We start from the raw sequence: 15,231 nt of genomic DNA on the forward strand, positions 1-15,231 counted from the left end.
ATTCTACATCGATATAGCCATGTCCGTCCGTCTGTCCGTCTGTCTGTCTGTCCGTCCGTCCGTCTGTGGAAATCACTCTAGCGTCCGAACGGATTGACGTAGGTGGATAAAATTTTGGGAAAATCTATTATTGGTATTGAAAGCGGGCTATGTAGGTCCACGCTTTCGTATAGCCCCCATACAAAATGACTCGTCGTCGTTTTAAGGAATTTTTAAGATATTTGTTCCATTTTATCACCGAATTGGTTGTAATTTAATGTTTTGTGTCTCCAGAGGCCAAAAAACATTCCTACCAAAGTTGGTTTATATGGGTCCACTTTTTGGTATAGCCCCCATATAACGCCCCATATACGTAAAGTACGCGTCATTTTAATATATTTTGAATATATTAGTACCATTTGACAACAGAATCGGTTGTAACTTTGTATTTTGTGTTTGCAGAGGCTAAGAAACATTTCTGCCATAAAATGTTTATATAGGTCCACGTTTTGATAGGACAAGATCTCCCGATTTTCGGTATTTTTAAGGTTTTGGCCTCATTATCACACCGAGATGGCTGAAATTTGTTATTTAGTCTTCGTTGGGGGTATAAAACTTTCCCCCAGAAATTTGTAGGTATAGGTCCACGCCATCATATAGCCCCCATAAAACGGTACCTTCCGATTTTCGGTATTTTGAAGGTTGTGGCTACATTAATCCACCGAAATGGCTGAAATTTGTGGTGGAGGGTATAAACAGTTCGGCCCGACCGAACTTAACGTTTTTCCCACTTGTTGTGTCTCAAAGCTCTAAATAACCCTGCCGCCACAAACTCAAATGACTGATGAGCACCGAAAACTTACGAATTGAGTATCCGATTTGACCGAGGCTTTGCACATCACAACCATTCTTCCATGCATGTACATCAATGTCTATATTGGAAAACATCTTCGGGTACATCTCTCACAAAAGTTCAACATTTTTGCTTAAGTGCAGTCCCACAACAACAAGCACTTAGGCTTAGGAAAAGGTTCAGAAGTGTTCGCGGATACATTTTCATAGTGCTCGTGGTTTACAACAACAGTAATGGCTTGAAAAAAACCTACATTGGTTTGCGACGCAAACTTTGCGTTTTTCACAGACTTAGGGTATATCTCTGTCGGGAAAGTCTACTGATACTACATATTCTACTTGTTTTAATTAAGTTGAAATAGCGAAAGATTTTTCGGCAGCGCATCTCTAATATATAGCTGTATTACAAATAAAGCGTGTTTTTTTAAGCTTTAGAACTTTAAATTGTAAAAAGTAACACAAAAAATTAAATTTTGATGAAACTTTTTTTATTAGTTTCAGTATACTCTGACAAATCATCATGAATAGACTCAAGCTTGAACAACGCTACGAAATTATCCAAATTTACTTTGAAAATCAGTCGTCGATTCGCGCAACTTATAGACGACTTCGTCATTTGTATGGCGTATATCATAATCGTCCATCTGAACAAGCGCATTTTTGGCTTAACGTGTTTGTTAATAAACAAAATTGTCGCATATGGAGTGAGACCAATCCACAAGAGACCCTACAGACTCCATTACATCCAGAAAAATGCACCGTATGGTGCGGTTTTCACGCAGGTGGCATCATCGGACCTTATTTCTTCAAAAATGAGGCCGGAGCTCGCGTTACGGTCAATGGAGATCGTTACCGGACCATGATCAATGATTTTTTGTTTGAAAATATGGATGACATTGATCCGGAGGAGATGTGGTTTCAACAGGATGGCGCTAAGTGCCATACGGCGAACGCAACCATCGACTTATTGAAATCAAAATTTGGCGATAAGTTGATTTCGAGAAGTGGGCCTGTCAATTGGCCTCCAAGGTCGTGCGATTTGACACCTCTCGATTATTTCCTGTGGGGCTACGTGAAGTCACTGGTTTATGCTGATAAACAGCAACAATTGATGCCTTGGAGGCCAGCATTGTTCGTGTTATTCGTGACATACGGCCAGCAGTGCTCGAAAAAGTGGCCAAAAATTGGACGTCCAGAATGCACTTCGTCAAGAACAGCCGCGGTGCCCAAATGCCCGAAATCATTTTCAAATGTTAATGTCACGTATTGATCTTTCGAATAAAAAAAAATTGATTACAATTTAATTTTTTGTGTTATTTATTACAATTTCAAGTTCTATCGGGCTTAAAAAAACACCCTTTACATACTCCAATTTACGTACGACCGCAATAACTATTTTCAAAAAAAAAAAAAAAAAAAAAACTCAAAGTTTTGAAGAAATCAAACTTTTCAATGATTGTGTTTTCAACACTAATTGACCATATAATAGGCCAACAAGAATTGTTTATATGCCAAATTTGTTTGTCTAATTTTCTACAAATACTCCAAGTTTTTTTCTTCTTCCTCTTTGATTTCATTTTTCTCGCATAGTTCAACATTGCGGAAAATATCTCGTAAGAAATTTCCTTCTTCTTTATAATAAAGTTTTGTTTTAGCTGAATTTCTTTATTATTTTATTTTCTTGTTCGAAAAAGTTTAAAGACCTTTAAAAAAAGAGAACATGTTGACAAAATAAGTCATAAGACAAGACAATAAACTCTGCCAACACAAAATTAAATAATAATATGAGAAAAAATAAGTTAAATTGTAAAATGCAAAAGTGCTGTCTTAATCACTTTATTTTAAATAGCATGCATAATTTTGTATATGGTAAGTAAATAAATATTTTACTTAAAAAATTACCTAAAGTTCGTCACTCAGTTGTCAGATATGAATCCTCAATTACTTTAGAAGTATTAGTATTTTAAAATGCGCTGACATTTGGTGGATGCTAAAACCATGAGATATGTTGGTTGGGTATAAGTCTAGCAATAGGCTACTACTGATGGTTCTTAAAAAGGTTTTATGTTAGGCGCATAGGCAGCACCTTATACCTCGGCAGTTGCCCATTTCACTCTATTTCGTTGTAATGCAATGTTATAAAAGAAGCGAACTGCACTTGGATAAGGTCACAAGTGTTTCGTAAATATTTGAAAATCACATTTGATTCAGTTTAGTTTTTTATCGGACTGACTAACGATTGAACTAATTGCAAATACACAAAATCACATTCTAAAATACCTTGTGGGCTGATAAGCAACCTTCCTGTCACTGCAACCATTTCCCGACTATTTTTCTTCTTTTTCCTTTGTTTTTTTATCAAAGAGTTGCATGTGCGATTTTTTCAACACAGAATGTTTTGTTTTGAGTTTTTGCCTTTTGTTGTTGTTGTTTTTGCTGTTAACAAATTACTTTACACACACAAAAAGCTTTAAAAGCCAAGAAGCGAGAAACGCTTGGTTTCTGTGATGACTCAATTCGTTGTCATTGTTTTTGCGGAACACAAAAAGCCTCAATCCCAATTAAATACAAACAACAATGAGCACAAAACCCCAAAGGAGAACAACAAGTGTTGAAGAAGCTAGCAGCTAGCACTGCTTCTTTAGATCAGTAGAGGAGGTAGTACCTCTGCGATGACGTTGCTTGCCAATGACAAAGTGGGTATTGTGGTAAAAAATTGCGTATACTCTTATTTGAGCCTTGCCTTTTGTTTGCTTTACATTTAAATGGTATTTTCTTGGTATTTTGTTATTCCATTTGTTGTTTGCTCAATAGTAAGAATATATGTATACAAAAAAGTGTGGATTGCACAATAAACAAATTTTATGATTCTGCTTGGAGTTTAGTGATGTAATTCCAAGATGGAAAAAATATTTGCGGTCTTTAATTCTTACCAAAATGGGCGGAAAAATTTAGTTGGATATTTATGGATTATTACTTTGCCGGTAAACCTGCCGTCAATATTACCTGAAATAAAGAAAATAAAAAATATTAATTAATAACAACTCACTATGAGATTTTTAGTTGTCGGTAGTAAATATCTAGTGCAGGGAGAGCCTGCATGGCAAAGCCCACTATAGGAATTCTGTAACTTTTATCGATAGAAAAGTTGTTAAAATTTCTTTTGTTTTTGTAACAACTACAAAACAAACAAATGAAATTATTGTAAAATAAACAATGAGTAAAGTTGTCAAAAAGTTACAGAATAGGCCAACAAGACTCATCTTGGTCCCTCTTTCATCTCAAGTGGACACCTCCCCGTGGTGTCACCTGGGAAGCTGTTTTAACCCCCGAGTTAACATGTGCCGCGCGTTTGCCCATAAGAACGATAAAAACTTGCTTGGGTTGCTCCAAAGAGCAACATATTATGAATAACGACTCTAAAGTTGACGACCACCCAAACGTTTTAAGGACCGCAATCTGCGAATCTGCACATGGAATCTTCGCACCTTCATAGAGAAGGTGCAGTTTACGAACTGGCAGATGAACTTTAAAAGTACAAGGCCGACATTACAGCCATACAATAAATACGATGAGTACGAGTTTGACATACGACCATCTGTTGGGTTGTTTACAGTGGATTGATTCAGACACCTCCAAAACATGGTTTCTGGACGCTTTTTTGGTTCATACGCATAGTTAAATGATTCGTCTCCTGGATCCATCTTATAAACGTCTTTTTAAGCACCGCGATCGTATTTTTCCGAAATCTTGCACCGATCAACACAGGTTCCAACGAGAAAAACCCAATATTTGGTGCCAAGTGTTCATGCAATATGAAATGTTAGTTGGGGGAATAAATGCCCAAGAATGCCGCTATCTCACGGTACATAACTTGGTGATCTTGCATTATCCGTTCACGGACGTCTTAATTTTTTCTGGCACAACTATCGTTTTTGGACGACCCTCATGAACTTCGTTTTTTGGCGAGTGTCGGCCACGATTGAATTCTTTAAACCAGTTTTTCATAGTGCTATAGGATGGTCCTTTATCGACATACAAAGATTTAATTTGATCGATGAACTCTTACCGTGATTATCCATGCCTAAAGTTGTGAAATATTATCGGACGAAAATATTCAAAAGTAAATTCCATTTTTTTTTTTTCAAAGTGATTTTTTCATTTCACTGTAAGCAACAACAACTGTCCAAAACAAAAAAAATGTCAAATGACGCCTGGCGACCTGCATGTTGCCTAGGCTCAAATTTTTTAGTTCCTCTCATATTATAGTTGACATGAAACAGAGCATGAGTTTGGTTGCGGAATTGTAGTTGCTCGGAGGCACAGCCCTAGAAAGCTCATTTATAGTCGGATTGATATAAAATTTTGTACAAAGCATATCTTCTGTACAAAGAATAATCCTATAGAAAATAATGACAATCGGTCCAGATTTGGATGCAGCTTCCATATACATTCGCATCTGATGTGAGATAAAAATGCACCAAAATCACTGAAATTTGACACATGCAACCTGAACTAGCCTAAAAAACATTGAGCCAATTTTCAAACAAATCGGTACAGATGTATATATAGTCCCATATGCATATATTTCATTCCAAATTTTATTTTTTGAAACTTACTTAAATTTAATTTTTTTCAATTCACATGAGAAAAGCCGTGAATGTTTTTGAGTTATTCAAACATATTTGATAGGTGTTAGTTTAGTCTGATAAATGAGCCGCTCAGTGCACACTTCGACTAACTCCACTTTTTGAAAAATTTGAGATTTTAGTGTCAAAGCCTTTGATATAGCCGTATCTATTTATGATTATAATATCTTTCCTGAATAATAAAGATGAGCACCTTTAAATAACAAGTTTTTTTTGACCACTGAATAATATGCAATTTTTTTCAGTGCACACTTCGATTAACTCCACATTCAAATGTAGCTCTGCTCGCAACGTGTACATTTTTACATTCAATGCTCTTTCGGCTTTTGTTGAATCCATAGATGGTCTTTAGGAAATTATGACGTATATGACATACATTTTTGACGTATATTACATACGTCGGAAACGTCGTAAACCTAGCCAAAACAAGGTTTTCGACAAAATAAACAAAATCACTTTGTAGACAGATGCAACACACGCAAAGTAGTGGAAGTGTGCAGATTGTACGGTAGATGGCGTGCGTCATCCAATTTACTGTTTAATTATTTTAGTTTATTAAAAATTAAAGACAATTAACATTTGAGTTTTTTATTATGCATTTTAATATAAAAACAAGTTTTTGCAATTAGTTTGAAGTAAAAAATGTGGTGATAAATAGCATTTTTGAGGTTTATGACGTTTACTACTTTTTATACGTTTTCAACTGGTATATGATGTTTTTGACGTTTACAACTTTGTGACCGTCGAAAACTTAAAAAAGCAGAGCATCTCTGGTTCAAACACAAATAAGTCCATATTTATATTAGGCAATTTTCCTTGCCGAAAAAATTCAAGACCTTTTTTCAGTGGACCTTCGATTAACCCCACCATTACCACAATATTTCTAACGATTGTTTGTTGGCTATTTTTTTTATTTTATATACCGTTAGATGAAAGCTATACGTGCTATTATGCATTCTACATTATATATTTGAATCCATATTATCAGGGGAATTTTAAAAAACAATATACATTTCATCATTGCTTTTCTCAACTTTTTGTTTTATGGAGTTAGTCGAAGTGTGCTCTGAACGCCTCAAATAAGAGTCCCGGTTATAAGGCGGAACAAAACTTAGTGTGAGTAAACCTTGCAATTCCATATAAAAATATTTCATATTTTAGTTGAGAAAAATTAGATTTTTTCGGAATGGCGCAAATATGCGCAATTTTTTATGATTGAATCTGATATTTGAGACTCAAGCGCATAAAACATAAGAAGAAACTATGGTCGGGAAACGACGGGGAAATAGACTTTTTCACTATTGAAATTGTAGTAATATTAAAAATTATCATAAAAAAATTTCATAAAGAGGATATGTATCACCATTATTAAAGAGCAAAGATGTAAAATCAATCTGAACATTTTAAATGCTAATATTGTTCGGAGACTGTACAAAAACAATAAATCTTGAAAAATATAAATTTTCGCGAAAATAATGTCATTTTAATGTTCACCTAATTTCTTAGTTTTCGAAAATTTACTTTTTGTTTTCAGTATGGCTGAGTTCAATCGACTGCTGCATTGGATTGGTTAATCTTACAAAGTCGAGGATGGTTATAGCAAATGTAGAAAAGAGTCTGGTTGCCGTTTATCAAAATTTTTTTCATAAAAAACGATTTTCATATTTTGAGTTTTGAGCAACTTTAGGCCTACGTTTCCCCTCTGTGGGAGGTTAAAATTCTGATCTCCACCTTCATGAATGAAAGACTTGCTGCAATACGGATAAAAGCAAAATTCGTCAACATCAGCTTAATTTGCGCTCATGCTCCCAGACAAAGATGAACAGACCAAAGATATATTTTACTAGCGCTTGGAAGATGCATATGACCTGTCCATGACATTCAAATTATTCAAAGCCGTTTTAATGCCAAAAATGGGAAGCAGAATATCTTTCGCCCGGCATTCAGGAAATTCAGTTCCCACAGTTAAGCATGTGGCAATTGAATGAGGCTGATACACTTTGGGGCAGTTAAAACGTGGTAGCTATCAGCACCAGATTTAAGCATCTCGACATTCATAGGGAGCCAGGAAAACAAATTTATCAAATTGTAATAGATTGAACACATTCATGGAACGTGTTGAATGTATAATCGTTCCGAGGAGCAACATCGACTCGCATCTCCACTTTTTGCAGCAAAGGTGCGTAACCGAATATAAGAAACAAGTAGAGTACGAACAGACACAACACGAAAGTTGGACATCGGTAAGCTGCAATCACAACTGATAGCCGCAACATATTCCACTCAACTGGCCCAAATGCTTAATCAAAGCACTCCTCGCCCCGATAACATATCAGCACAATGGCAAAGTATTGTCCACTCCACGTATTGTCCACTACCGTAAAGACAGCAATAAACCGACTAAAGCCGAGCTGTTCACAACCGGAGGCGACAGGGTGATAAGGTGTATGCATCAGCTAGTTGACACCATCTGGCAGGAAGAAGGGTCATAAGTCTGCTTGCTTCCTATTGCTCATAAAATAGTGTCAGGGATATTGTGCGAACGACTAACGCCTATGGTCAACGAAATAATTGGGCCATACCAATTCAGCTTTAAACCTGACAAATCCACCATTGACCAGATATTTATCCTGCGAAAAATCCTGGAGAAGATCCAAGATATGCAGATCGACACCTTCCATCTGTTTGTCGATTATAAAGCAACCTTGGACAACCCCCTACGTTCAAAGATATTCCAAGCCATGTCGTTGTGAGATTACATTATCCAACACAAGGTCCACAGTTAAATAGGAAAGAACTTCTCCGAAAAGTTTAATACCAAAGTAGGTTTCAGAAAAGGAGACAGCCTTTCGTGTGATCTCTTCAACACCCTGCTGTAAAAGGTTATACGAGAGGCAAACGTTAAAAGAAATCGCACAATCTACACCAATGGCCCCATGTTACTTGCTTTTGTTGACGATATTGACATCATGGGCCGATCGATAAAGGAATTAACTAATACATTTAACAAGGTCGAAGGAGAATCTGCTAAAGTGGGTCTGGCAGTAAACGGCGAAAAGACACAGTAGATGGTATCAACGTGCAATTGCAATTGCAACTTGGTAAAACTGTGAAAGTTTGGACCTATAATTTTTAGGTAGTTAAAGATTTTGACTACCTCGATACCGCCATCAATACAACAAACAACATCAGTTGTGAAATAAAAAGAATATGTAATAGTACTGTCCAACACATGATACTTTGGTCTAAGTAAGCTGTTTAAAAGAAAAAATGTCACATCTCGTTAAACAAAATAACACTTCACAAAATACTGACAGTACATGCGGTAAGATATGGTTCCGAAGCCTTGGTACTTGCGCAAGCACATAACGCAGTGCTTGGCGTGTTCGAGAAAAAAATTATTCGAAGGATCTACGGGCCAATCTGCATTGAATGTGTATACACCGTCGTATGAACCAATAGCTGTATCGGATATACAACAACATCAGTAGGGTTAAACTTATCGAGATATAACGATTGCGTTGGCTGGGCCATGTCATAAGAATGTGCGGTGATGAAACCGCTAGAAAGGTGTATAAATGGATAGACGATGCTTCGATGGAGTAAACAAGTGGAAGAAGAGGTCGAAAGGGGCGGTATTCCAAATTGGAGAAATAAAGCAACAAATAGAGAACAATAGACGTCTTATCTTAGTTTGGCTTATAGAACAAATGTGCTGTAGTGCGTCAACTTAGAAGTGAGTAACTGCTGGTGAGGGGAATGAGTAATATTTTGTTTAATATCGGTACGCTCAATCCAGCACCTCCTAAATGGTGCGCATGATAACTCTTGGAGGGAGTAACCGAATTTGACATTACTTGGATATGGTAATATTACTTTCAGGCATAGATCGGGTTCGAATATGAACTATATCCGTCCACTCGTTCGGGTCCCCACCACACAAAATTCGGAAAAAGTAAAGTTTGAAATTTTCTTTCGGATCGTTTTGAAATTTTTTCCCGCATTTGGTCCTTACGGCGCCCTTTACGATGGTACATTTTTTTCCAAACTTCCTGAGATAATGGCCTTAAAGCTCCAAAAAACCTTGACGGAACCAACTAAAATGACAAATTCTCTCGTCAAAACTTTGTACATTGTATAATTTCATCTATTGTATTAGATTGGAATATGGGCTATATCGGTCTTGTCCTTCGGTCTTGTCCCACACAAAATATGGGAAAAGCACAGTACGGATGGTTTTGAAAATTTTTTTCCAAAAGGTTGCGGACCCTGTTACGACGGCTCAATTTTTTTGTGGGGCAAGTCCATACTTCCTACGATAATGGCCTAAAATCCTTAAAAAAGCCTGCCGGTGCCAACTAAACTGGGTAGTACGTCTGATAACCCTCGAAGGGAGAAACCGATTTGGTGCAAACGTTGTACATCGTATTATTTTTTGTAGCCTTGAATTATGTCCGAGTATCGACTACATCGGACCACTCTTTCGGGTACCTCCCACACAAAGTTTGGAAAGAGTGCAGTTAAAGAGTTGGTCTAGGATCGTTTTTAAATTTTTGGCTACAAGTTGTATATGCGGCCCTAGTTAAGACAATAAATTTTTTTTCGGGCCAAATCCATACTTCCAGAGAAATTGGCCCAACAAATTAAAAAAAGCCTCCTATAGACGAATTTGTTTCTTTTCTTTAGGTCCGAGGCTGTCGGCAAACCTGACTGATACTTTCTTGCTTGTTTTTTTATTCATAAAAATATATACTTGTGAGAAAAATGTCAAATTTCAAGATAACAAATTTCCGTCACACAAAGTGTTTGGTGTGAATATCAGATAAATTCGAAGCGCATGTTTTTTTTTTTCTTACCAATTCAATATTTTCCCATGAAAAAAAAACAGAAGAACGTATCTGATATGAGAGCAAAAGTTATGATATCTCAGTCCCTACATTACAATTCCGCTCGAATGCCATATCCCACCATTCAGCGTAGATTTCTGTGCCAAAAATAATCTAACTGGCTTTTGACCGAAACGAAGAAAAACACATCGTAAAGGTATTCTGCGACTGATTATTTTGCCGTTTTTCATCTTCTACATTATTTTTGTTTATATCATCAGCAGCTGTTATTGTCATTTTGTTCGTTTTATCGTAGTTGATAATAAAAAAACGAGTAGAAAACAAACAGACGACCGACCGTCTTCAAGACATTATACATTTTATTCTGTTTTTTTCGCATAATTTTTGTTTCGTTTTCATTCATTTATTTTGTAAGAAAAACAGTCAAGATCGTCGTCCGTCGTACAACACGTTTTATGTACTCCGTATTTTTTTATTTATTTTTTTTTTTTTTTTTTTGTTTCTTCAATTTTTAACACTTGGTTTGGCACAACCAAGTAAAACTTGTTCCAATGGCCAGGCCAGCCAGCCAAGCCAACACATGCCACGCGGAGTGGAAGTTGTCAGAATTTGGCAAAATTTTGCCGGTATCTGCAGAAAGTCATTTAGGCATAACGGTATGTAATGACGTGAGTTGCGTCGTTGCTGGCTTTATTAAAAAAAGAAAACAGAAAACAAAATATTTTATACGATGATTATAAATTAAAGCGACAATTTCTTTTTGGTCTTTGTAATGACTGAGTGGTGGAAATCAATCACACAATTTGGAAGGAAACTTAATATTACAATCATAATGTTAATGAGGTAAAAGAAGCCAAAAGAATGAAAGTCTGTTCAGAAAGGGTCTACAGAAGAACACTCTCTTTCAGAAAGGGTCTATAGAAGAACACTATCTTTCAGAAAGGGTCTATAGGAGCACCCTTTCTTTCAGAAAGGGTCCCTAGAGGCACAATTTCTTTCAGAAATGGTCCATAGAAGCACCCTTTCTCTCAGAAGGGGTCTATAGAAGCACCCTTTCTTTCACAAAGGGTCTACAAAAGCTATAGGACCTCTAAAGAAGCCCCCTTTCTTTCAAAAAGTTTCTATAGAAGAACCCTTTCTTTCACAAAGTTTCTATAGAAGAACCCTTTCTTTCAGAAAGTTTCTATAGAAGAACCCTTTCTTTCAGAAAATTTCTATAGAAGAACCCTTTCTTTCAGAAAGTTTCTATAGAAGCACACTTTCTTTCAGAACGTTTCCATAGAAGCACCCTTTCTTTCACAAAGGGTCTACAAAAGCACCCTTTCTTTCACAAAGGGTCTACAAAAGCTATAGGACCTCTAAAGAAGCACCCTTTCTTTCAGAAAGTTTCTATAGAAGAACCCTTTCTTTCAGAAAGTTTCTATAGATGAACCCTTTCTTTCAGAAAGTTTCTATAGAAGCACCATTTCTTTCAGAACTTTTCCATAGAAGAACCCTTTCTTTCAGAAAGTTTCTATAGAAGAACCCTTTCTTTCAGAAAGTTTCTATAGAAGCACCCTTTCTTTCAGAAAGTTTCTATAGAGCGTGCTTCTATAGAAACTTTCTGAAAGGGTCTATAGAAGCACACTTTCTTTTCGAAATGGTCTATAGAAGCACTCTTTCTTTCCCAAAGAGTCTATAGAAGCGCTCTCTTTCTTTCAGAAAAGGTCTACAGAAGTACCCTCTCTTTCAGAAAGGGTTATAGGAACACCCTTTCTTTCTTTAAAAGCACCCTTTCTTTCTATAAAAGCACCCTTTCTTTCTATAAAAGCACCATTTCTTTCTATAAAAGCACCCTTTCTTTCTATAAAAGCACCATTTCTTTCTATAAAAGCACCCTTTCTTTCTATAAAAGCACCCTTTCTTTCTATAAAAGCACCCTTTCTTTCTATAAAAGCACCCTTTCTTTCTATAAAAGCACCCTTTCTTTCTATAAAAGCACCCTTTCTTTCTATAAAAGCACCCTTTCTTTCTATAAAAGCACCCTTTCTTTCAGGAAGGGTCTATAGAAGCACCATTTCTATCAGGAAGGGTCTATAGAAGCACCCTTTCTCTCAGAGAGGGTCTATATAAGCACCCTTTCTTTCAGAAAGGGTCCATAGAAGCACACTTTCTTTCAGAAAGGATCTATAGATGCACCCTTTCTTTCAGAAGGGGTCTATAGAAGCATTCTTTCTTTCAGAAAGGGTCTATAGAAGCACCATTTCTTTCAGAAAAGGTCTATAGAAGCATCCTTTCTTTTAGAAAGGGTCTAAGAAGCACCCTTTCTTTCAGAAAGGGTCTAAGGTACCTGAATTTCTTTCAGAAAGTGTCTGTTAGAAGCACCAATTAATATAAATAACTGTGCTTTTAATATGTAGATTTGAAAACGGAAGCATTACCAAAACTATGAAGGAGATTCTGTAAATACAACAACAAACGTTGAGAAAAACACAGTGATATCTGTAACACCTTTGATTGCCTTGTTAGACAAAAAACACAACAGAAAGCCAATCCCACCAGAATTTTACAACAATCACCAAAGAGCGTTAAGCCACATTTCCCTGTGGAAATTCGACAACAAAAATAACTAAGGCAACCATATATTGGATAGTTGGCGGAATGGCAGACAGTTAGTCATAACAATTTTAGTTAAATATCTATGGCGAAAAATATGACATAGAATTCAAGTTGCAAATATTTATGAAATGTTAAAATGTAAATTCTCAGGCATTTCACACCGCACACCATTTCATATTCACAGCATGCAGTTGGCGTCTGACAGGAAGACATGTTCATTTTATGTTGCTATGAAACAGCAACAACAACAGCAGCAGCAAACAACGTCGTAGGCTGAGAACAAATTCCAGGGCTCCATAACAAAACAATTCATAACGGTAACATAAATAAAGAAATCATATGTCTGTGCCACATGATATGGAGGAATCCACATGGGTGCAACGACACTGCACAACACATCACTCCACATCCATCGTTGTGCCACCAAAGAAAGCCCAGTGTGCAGCAAGTGGCGCAAATTCAAATGAATTGCAAATCACTGCATACCACAAGCAACATATGTTTGCTGTGGAGTAGAGGGGGGTCGGAGGTTTGATGGATGGCTGGGCTGTAATGCAGTTTGAGCTTCAAACGAAATGAATGAAATATATCGGTTTTAATTACAAAAAATATGTCTGTGAGTTGTTCATCAACACCAGATGTGTCGCGGTGGCACATGCATCACACGGCACACAGCGAAAGGTGTCAATATTTAATAGAGAACTGTCAAATAAACGATGTACTCTGTGCGGACATAAGAGTTTCTTGAAATTGTAACGTACGTAACGTGTTTGGCTTCTGCTGAACGGACCATGGGAATGGAAATAGTTCTGCTACCTTTGAGATAAAATCAAATAAGAATTTCCATAAGCTTATCTCTGTAATTGAAGTATGCGCCATGGAACCAGCAGAATTACATGGAAATGCCGTGTCGGAATGGGATTAAAATTTCCACCAGCCATCCACACAATTTTCAATTTCCCATAAACTTTGTGCTATTAAATTCTGAAAATTTGCATTGAAGTGTTAAGAATTTGCTTCTATGTTTAATGTTCGATAGAAGGGATTTATATTGCGTGTCCAACCAACGTTCCGCTCATTCAGCAGGACAGACAATTGTTTTGTATTCTGTCGGTTTAATTTCGAACTCATAATATTTCAATTAATTTAATTAGAAATTCATGAAATACAAAACCAATATACACACAGAGAATAAATTATAGTTCTAACAAACATATTTTGAGACCATAACAAGGTATTGTAAAAAAGTAAAAATATAAAAAATAGACATAAATATTGTTGGTTTAACTCACATAATAACACAGTTTCTTGCTAAATATATGGTTGCAGCAAGAATATATATTTTTATATATTTACTATACAATACGTTGCTCTGATCATATTCGTTCTTGCAGGCTGAGAACGAATATTTTGGTTTTTTAGAGCAACAATACTTATTTTTGTCACACCGTTTACTTGTTTTGTTCAATAAATCTAAAACAACTATCTTTCTTCCAACAAAAGAATTCATTAACAAAAATCTCTTACAACACAAGTAGGAAATCAGTTGATAACTTTTGATATTGGTTGTACATAATTCGCATATACCTTTTTCAAATAGCTTTAATATAAATGTTGATGAAGGCTAAAAACGGTCAGTTTTACAACACAACAACGCAAACGAAAACAATTAAGCAAAGACTACTTGTGATACCATGTGATACACATAAGCATAAGCTGCCCATGGATCAACATTTCTTTTATGAAGATACTAACGTATTCGCCAACCTGGCTGTATGAACCAAAATAGTTACATATTTTAAATATATTGTCCACTATAACAAAACTATTGTTGCAGGGAAAATATTGCATACCGAATCTGACACTATATTTACAACACACATTCTGTTCTCCAAATATTGTCGGATAAACCAATCGTTTGTCTGAAAATTTCTGCAAATTATTTAAATTATTTTTTTTGAATTTTTGCCTGTTAGGGCGAAGATCATTTTAATGATTTTTATTAATTTTCTCGTTTAGAGTTAAGCTTGATGATCTGAAATTTTTTGCAAGTGAAAAAGGAAAGCCAAGGACTCGAACCCAATGGCGTTTGTCATGAAGAAATACATTTCAACGGCCAAATATCCGTTAATGTATAAAAATACATTTGCATTTGAAAAACGAAAAGTTTTCGAACCTTCCTTTAGAGTTTTGTCCGAAATTGTGCAGAAAATCGAAAATTTCCTTAAAATTTCCAATATTTTCATTCAAGTTTTTTTTTATTCGGAAAGATAATGCCGATTATTTTTTTTGACAAAACTTCCCGA

General features: G+C 36.0%; 1 protein-coding gene across 13 annotated transcripts in view; it reads right to left on the minus strand.

The window, feature by feature from the left end:
• Wdr62 (WD repeat domain 62) overlaps positions 1–15,231 on the minus strand; it is a 480,266-nt gene that overhangs the window by 324,470 nt on the left and 140,565 nt on the right. For 2 of the 13 annotated variants that reach the window (XM_073969155.1, XM_073969153.1), the window contains exon 3: positions 3,765–3,837. The exons of the other annotated variants lie outside the window; for them this stretch is intronic. The gene's annotated coding sequence lies outside the window, so the exon portion shown is untranslated. The remainder of the gene's footprint in view (positions 1–3,764; positions 3,838–15,231) is intronic. 13 annotated transcript variants of the gene reach the window in all.

Source organism: Musca autumnalis, unplaced genomic scaffold, assembly GCF_047663935.1.
Source record: "Musca autumnalis isolate F117 unplaced genomic scaffold, ASM4766393v1 scaffold_2, whole genome shotgun sequence".
Taxonomy (NCBI): Eukaryota; Metazoa; Arthropoda; class Insecta; order Diptera; family Muscidae; genus Musca; species Musca autumnalis.